The sequence below is a fragment of the Oryctolagus cuniculus genome, chromosome 9 (genome assembly GCF_051225735.1).
Source record: "Oryctolagus cuniculus isolate XC-2025 breed Fujian yellow rabbit chromosome 9, ASM5122573v1, whole genome shotgun sequence".
Lineage (NCBI taxonomy): Eukaryota > Metazoa > Chordata > Mammalia > Lagomorpha > Leporidae > Oryctolagus > Oryctolagus cuniculus.
In genome coordinates, this window is record NC_142875.1 from 134,524,360 (window position 1) to 134,532,121 (window position 7,762).

Sequence of the window (7,762 nt, forward strand, 5' to 3'; positions counted from 1 at the left end):
TTAATAAAAACTAGCCTATGATGAGCAGACACTGGCCACTGCTGGGGTCTGCGCACGCTTGGAGGGCTCAGGTCCTGAGAGCAGTGGCTGGTAACGACAGAAGAGCACGGCAGGCTGCAGAGGCAAGGCAGCCACTGGCCATGTTGCTCACCTTTCCTCTTACCTGCTCCTCGTGCAACAAGAGGGCACAGCTTGCAGAGGGAGGCCTCAAGAGGAAGAGGGCCACCAGCAGTGGGAGAAGCCGGCAAGGTGTCTTTGTGTTGTTAATCACTCAGGATGGAAAGGGTCAGGAGAGGCCACAGATTCTGAAGCCCGGGCGACAGCTTAGCCTTGTCCTGCAGCGCAGTACACACGCGATGAGTCCTCCTGCTCCCCGCTCTTTCCGCTCCCCGCTGCTGTTCTCCTGCTCTGCCAATGCTCCCCGCTTCCTCCTGCCCTTCCTACCAGTGCTCCTTCCCTGAGCTCTCCCCCACCAGTCCTGACCCACCCTGAGCTCCGATCTGGGGATCAGCATGTAGTGGACCCTGTCTTACACTGTTTCTTGTTCTTCCAGTTATTATTTACAATCTCGTCAGCTGAGCAAGGTGGCAGACACTGTGAAGGTTGCAACCACAGCCCTACTCACGTCTCTGTATTCACAATATGAGAGCAAGCTGGAGTATAGAATATGCCTTAATTATGTATTAGCTTGTGAGTACTCAGTCATCACTGGTTGCTTGAGCTAGTTCCCTCTGCATGATCAGAGAAACACGTACACGTTACTGCTCTAGGAAGAAAAGGGAGTGAAGTGTGGTCTCTAATGTCACAATTTACTCGGCATCCTCTTACCTCTATGTGTTATGTTAAAGTCCATCCTTCCCAAAACAAATGGGGAAATGTTAAAGTCTATCCTTCCCAAAACAAATGGGGAAAACATGGACAAAGGAAATTTCCCAGAAAGAAAAAGATCTGCCCCCCAAGAAGCAAAAAAAAAAAAAAAAAAAAAAAAAAATTCCAAATATTCGTAAAGTAACAGCAATATATTTATAAGACTGATTAACACCAGTAATTAGAGTACAGATTCCAGCCAGGAAGGAATTTTGCAGCCCAGTTATGTTGATGATGCTGGAATTGGAGCAAAAATGTGAACTGACTTTGTAGTGGAGACAGCAGTGTCTGATTTCCCCACAAAGTCCGTTTCAGATCAAGAGTACTTTGTGGCAAGAACATGAAGTCAGCTGAGACCAACTGACCTTTGAAAGGAATGTGGCTGCATAACGCCAGAGTTTATTTCACGCTGAACCTGAAACACAAGAGAAAAATCTTGCAGGTCTCATCTGCTGCAGGACTGTCCGTCCACCCCCAGACAGGGTCCACACAGAAAACCACGTCCACCACAGAGCTTTCAGATGGCAGATGCTCTTCCCTACCGCACCTTTTCCTGGCGGGGCAGAAATGACCAGCTTAGCTCACCTAGTTAAACGTGCCCAAATACACGGCAGGAGCCTTTTCTTTTTCACAAACTTTGCGTGGGAGTACTCAGATTTGTCACATCAGCTTGGTCCGTACGTGCCTAGCAGTGTGTACTGTGTAAGAGTGAGTGCTTTCTTTCGTCTCGCTTGCATTCTCTGGGCTGAAAACATAAACTGCATGGTGTCTGCTGAGACTGCAACATGCCAGACACATTCTTGTCAGGGACCGCTTCTCACGGGGTAAAACGCAGACTTGCTCTGAGTGCTTGACAGCAAGTACCCCCCGACTGTGTCTCGTTCCAGCTGAGTGGTACAGACAGACAGAGCTGCAAACTGCTACACCACAGCCTCTTCTGGCTCCTGCAAGCCCTGACCCCAGTGCTTGCCTGGCAGGCCATGGCTGGATACATGCCCAAACCGGTCCCTTCCACATACCTGGCTGAGTTTATGGACACTGCACTACAGAGACAGTCCGTTGGCATGCACAGTTTGCCCTTGGTGGTGTGCAGTAGGCTTCCTTGTCTACAGAGACACCTGTTGCTCTGCATCTGTGATCTTCCAGTGTTCCTCCTTTAGCTGCACCTTGTACCCAGTGCAATAATCCTTGCTCTCTATTTCAGACAAGATCGTCTTTATACGAATCTTTTTCCCAAGGAATGCAAACGCTGCTCTCCTACCAAGACCCTGGACGTCTATTCTCATTGCTCATGGAGATCTCACTTCCATGCAGCCAGTTAAGTGGAATTGCAATGATAACTGGTTTTTCTTTGTGCCCAATATTTTTAAAAAACATTTATTTCAAAGACAGAGCAACCCAGAAAGCACACATGTGCACGTATGTGAGAGGAAGAAGAAAAAGAGATTGATCTTCTGTCTTCTGGTTCATTCCCCAAATGCCCGCATAGCCAGGGATGGTCAGGGTCAAAGCCAAGAGCCAGGAACTCCATCCAGGTCTCCCAAATAGGGGACGGAAACCCAAGTGCTCAAACCTTCATCTGCTGCCCACCAGGGCACGCAGTATCAGGGATGTGGATCAGAGGTGGAGGTGGGACTTGAACCCCAACAATCCAGTATGGGATTCAGGTGTCCCAAGCGGGAGCTTACTCTGCTGCGCCATAACACCTGTCTCTACCTCCCTTGTGAACAGTGAATTAGCCAGAGTGGTGTAGACCATGGGAAATACCTTACTTATGTTATTTCCTTCTATTTGCACAGGTCACCAGTAGGTGAGGGGCCCCTCTCTCCTGCAGCACTCCCCACTGTTGTCACCTACACCTATTGCAGACAAGTGCAGTTCAAGGAGAACACGGGAGAGCGTTCAGCCTAGCAGATAAGACACTGGTTCTGATGCCCGTGTTCCACTCTATCATTGAGTTTGATCCTTGGCTCTGGCTCCTGATTCCAGTTTTCTGCTAAAGGACACCCTGGGAGGCAACAAAGGATGGCTTCAGTACTTGGGCCTCTCCCCTCACAGGGGTGCCCAGATGGAATTTCAGTCTCCTGGCTGCAGCCTGGTCCAACCTCGGCTGTTATGGGTATGTGGGGGTAAACCAGCAGATGGAAGGTCTCTATCTCTCAAAGACATAAAAAATCAAAAGCAAGGAACAAAGGTCATTCATTCAACAAATACTTGCTGAACACCTGTTATATACATTCATTTGCATATGCATGAGATGAAAAGAACTCATTCTTTGCTTTCTTCTTACATAACACTTGTCCAGTATTGGCCTAAACTTACTTCTTTTATTCTACCCATTCCCTCTACAGTCCTTTCAGTCTGATTTTGTCTCCCCCCATACCATTCTTTCAAGGATTAAGCCCCCAAAAATGAACCTTTTTAATAGCACAAGAAGATCTTTTCTCTGCCTGTGTTCTCCTGGTTCAGGTCCCTCTGTGTTCTAGTGTATTTTCTGATTTCAGGATCCCTTCCTGCTCCTCAGACTTCTTTGTCTCCCATACCTTATGGTGGAATCCTAAACCCTTAACATTTTCTCATTATTCTTTCGAGGAGCAATTCAGTTTTTAAAGACGTTCAGTTCATCCCTCCATCATCCTCCCTCAGTGATAGCTCAGCCCAGCCTGTCCGTCTACCGCAGTGCACATTGCAAACAGCCTTTCTAGTGCTATCTGAAGAAATACCCTGCCTGCCTCACATTCAACACATGCTTCTGATGTGCCCAGGGACACAGAGTGGAAGAGTGAAAGCATGGGAAGATTAACTTCTCTCTGACGTCAGCCCCAGCAGGAGCAGCTGGAAATGTTCCAAGACCCAAGTCCAGTGGATACAGCCATTTCATGCACAGTTTGAGCAAAGCCAGAGTAGCAAGTACAAACACTATCAGGGACATGGCGCCCTGGGACTCCAGAGGAGTGGCCAAAGTGGGAAGGCCGAACTGCTGCGGAATGCTCACCCCTTGCTGGGTACCTCCAGCACTGACATTGTGCACTGGGAGCTCCAGTATGGGACGTGGCATCCCAGGCATAGCTTAACCCACGGAACCCCTGAAGTCTGCACTGTGCTCACTCTTCATTGTCTCCATGTGCGACCCTCCCTTGCTCACTCTCCAATGCTGGCTTTTCCTTGTATTGTGTCTCTGGCCACCTACTATCTTCACCTTTCCTGGGCAAACACTCATTCCCTCATCCATTCCCTTGATTTTAACAACCACTAGCTGTATCCTATCAATTTATATTCCAGGTCTACACTTCTCCAGATTCATATATATTTAACTTTGTCCTGGTTAGATCCACTTGGCTGTCTTACTCATCATGTTCATAATACAGCATGTTCAAAGTAAAGCTGAATTTCTCTCCAGAACCACTCTTCCTTCCAATGTTCCTGATGTGAATTAATTGCAACATTATTCACCTAGTCACCCAAACCAGAAGCTTGTAGTCATCCTGAACCACTTCCCCTCCCCTCCCTCTCATGCAGTACACCAGCCAGTTCTACCAGTTACACTGTGGGATTGTTTCTCAGCCTCCTCTTTTGTTCTTCTGCTTCAGGCCATTGTACCTAGGTACCTGGAATACTTCCTGTACTGAGTCTGATGGCCAGCTGGTTTCTCTGCATGACACTGCCCCTCAAGAAGTGTGGGTGCTGGATTTGAAACTCACATCTGACCAGGCCACTTTCCTGTGTTTAACCTCAACCCAAGTTTCTCTGTGCAGTTTGAAGGCAGCTCCCTACCCTGTGTGATTAACATCATCTACTATCATACCTTACTTTAAATCCATCATTAAAACAATTTCTGTTGTGTCCACTTATCCCCTAAATGTATACCTTCTCCTCTATTCTTATCATTTTACCCATTCTTGTAACCAAGAAAACGAGTCAACACATACGCCTCCTCTCTCATACCAATAACCCTAAACAGCTGCTCCCCCAATTTGATTACTTTTATGCCACAAAGTATTTCTCAAATGCGAACCCTACTTTTGCAAATCCCATTTTAATATTTCTTCTCTCCACTAAAAACAGCACCTTACTTCCACAGAACTCGGTCTCCTCTGCATTTGGTGACCAGTTCTATGTTGGGGACTTGAGTGCCACCCTCCAAAATATCAAAATTCCCAAAGGAAAAGGATTTATCAAATATATATCATACATGTTTGCACTCAGTGCAAAGTAGGGACATGATAAATATCCAACTGGCAGAAATTAATGAGAAAGATGGATGGATGATGGATAGATGACAGATACAGGTGACAGGGTCAAACTCGCCCAGCCACTGCCCCTGGCGAGAGGGTGACATTCCACTGCTTTTGGAAGCAGGAGGGGCTAGTGTAACAAAAAGATGAACTAGGAACTCTGCAGAATTCCTTATCGAAGGAAATGACAACGGGGGTCATTAAATAAACTCCATGTCGTCCGCGCTCACCCTCCTGCCTACAAAGCAGTGTGAATGTACAGTGAGTCCTGAACTTGCTGAAACTTTGATGAAAACAGCTGACTCCACAAAACTTAAGAGAAATCTTATTCCGAAACATGAGGCATATTTCTGAACAGAAATTTCAATCAGAAAACAAATATCTGAAACTTTGGCACTCCCCATATCCGATGTGGCCAAAAAGTATTGTTAAAAACCAACTTTCTGGGAAGTATTTGCTGTGAAAATTCTCTTCTCAGCAAAAAGAGCTCTCAATGCCATTCTTTCACTGAGGTCCAGTGAAAAAGTTCATGCTTTTAATAATCAGTCATTTCGCCAACGGTCCCTCTAGGCATGATGCGAAATGGAGTGTATACTGTCTGTTAATGAGCGTGAGAAACTCAGACTGGAGGAGTGAGCTGCATAGGAACTGTTCCAGGGTTTGTATACACATTACACAGGGTGACTTCCTGCAGTGTCCACAAGGAAGGTTTTTGCTTATTTTGTTGGAAGGTCTAGGTCGTTTCATGTGGGGGCCCTACTATTTCCCCATTCCTCTCACTGGATGTGGAATGTGCACATGTATTTCTCTTCTCCCCAGCCACAGCTACTTATCCAGAGCCTTCCACCCACATCTGACAGCACAGGTGTAAGCAAGACTTTATCCAAGAGGCCAGGACTGCCAGTACTCTTCCTTAAGTCTCGTCTGCATCGAGCACGTTGTGTGTGAAGCGAGAGTAAGCCTGCACGTTGGCAAGCTGACAATGGGGAAGGCAGTCATGTCTGCATTTGCTGGAAGAAGAGCTTCATTGTTGGTTTGTGTGGAACATGAGGCATCTGTGGGAAGAAATCTTCTATGTTGAAGACCCCTTCAAATTATTTCCACTCAAGAACTGAGTTGAAAAAAATAATCTTAATGAGGAAACAATTTAAAAATGAACCTCAGGTTGGTTTGCTGGCATTTACAATGATATGATTTTGCTTTTTCCTGGCAACCCAAAAGGCAGGGACTTGCCATTCTGATTTGACTGTCTACTCCCGGCAATTCTCCCCACACCCCGGGTCCAGGCCGTCTAGACAGTGTGGTTGCTCTTGGGTAAGTGGACTCTGGGAACTGAATTCTTTGGGATTGAGGAGGAAGTCTCATCAGAGCCATGCACTTCTCTGTGCCAGCACATTTCCATATCTCTGACGCCATGATAAATTAATACATCTGCACCCTATTAGTACTCTTCAGAGCAACGCAGCAGTAACACGATCCGATGGCAACACTGCTAACCTCAGGACTTGCACGGCACTCTGCTAGACAGAAACCGTTACTGTCATTTCCAGCTCAGAGGCCCTGTGTCTGTGAAAGGCAAACAGATAGTGTCCCGGTGCTCTGAGCAGTACAAACTGTCTCATTATCCACACCGACGCTGCTGTCCAGAGATAAGGGAGCAGACAGCCAGGCGAGTGCCTCTGCAGCCTGCTTTTATAACCGAGTGCTCTCTCCTCTCAGCTTTCCGTGTTCCCTTCTCTGGTAATTGTTTATAAATCATCGTTGAAATTGCTCATGAATCCGTAATAGTTCTTGCCAAAAGTGTTTCACTGAATACTTGATAGATTTTCTAAAATAATTTACTTTTAAGACACTGGATTTCACATTTTCAAAATGATAGGAAAAAGCCATAAAGAGAAATCAGTGGAGGCTCCATCAAGAAGCCAAGTTGGCTGGATAGAATTTCATTTCCAAGGTGGAGAACACAGATGTGTGAGTCCTAGTGGGACACTTTGCTTGCTGACCACATTCCTGCATACCCGTGCCCTGCTCTTTTGGAAGTTGACTCTTTCCACAAAAAGATTCCAAAGACAGAAATACCATAGCTTTGGGGGTTAATTAAGTCTATTGTTTTATAGGAACTTTACAAGGACTAACCCGAACTTTCCGTGCTCTGTTGAAATTAATTATCCTGTGTTTTTCCCATCTCAAATAAAAATTAAAACCATCTGCCTACCTTTGCCTGTTCCTTTCCACATCCGGGAAGTATGCTGGTAGGTTTGCCTCTTCATATTTCTGCACTGAACAGGCCCAGATCCCGTGACCTTTCTTCAGAGAGACAATTTTCCAACCATTTAATCATTTTCATTGCTCGTCTCTGGACCTCTTCCAAAGTCCCTTTCCTCGGGTGGGCCCATGGCCTCAGACTGCAGAGCTGTGCTGACTGATGGGAAGTGATGTCACTGGGGACACACAGCAGGAGCTGGACGTCCGTCTACCCTGCGCACTGCACCCCCACTAGGTGAAAAATCAAATAGAAATATAATGTAGAAATAAGCTTTGCAAGGAAATTTACCATAAAACTTAAAAAAATTCAAATATATTTAAAATGTGATTTGTTTTCCAAAATTTATGCCTATCCATTTACATATTGTACATAATATACTGTTACATTTTCAGTG

The 7,762-nt window shown here is 46.0% G+C and overlaps 1 long non-coding RNA gene across 1 annotated transcript; it reads left to right on the forward strand.

Moving 5' to 3' along the window:
* The first annotated feature begins 435 nt into the window (after positions 1 to 435).
* LOC149124780 (uncharacterized) lies at positions 436 to 7,313 on the forward strand. Its single transcript, XR_016213181.1, has 2 exons — positions 436 to 690; positions 2,072 to 7,313. It is a non-coding gene; the product is annotated as an uncharacterized LOC149124780 (long non-coding RNA).
* The last annotated feature ends 449 nt before the right edge of the window (positions 7,314 to 7,762 follow it).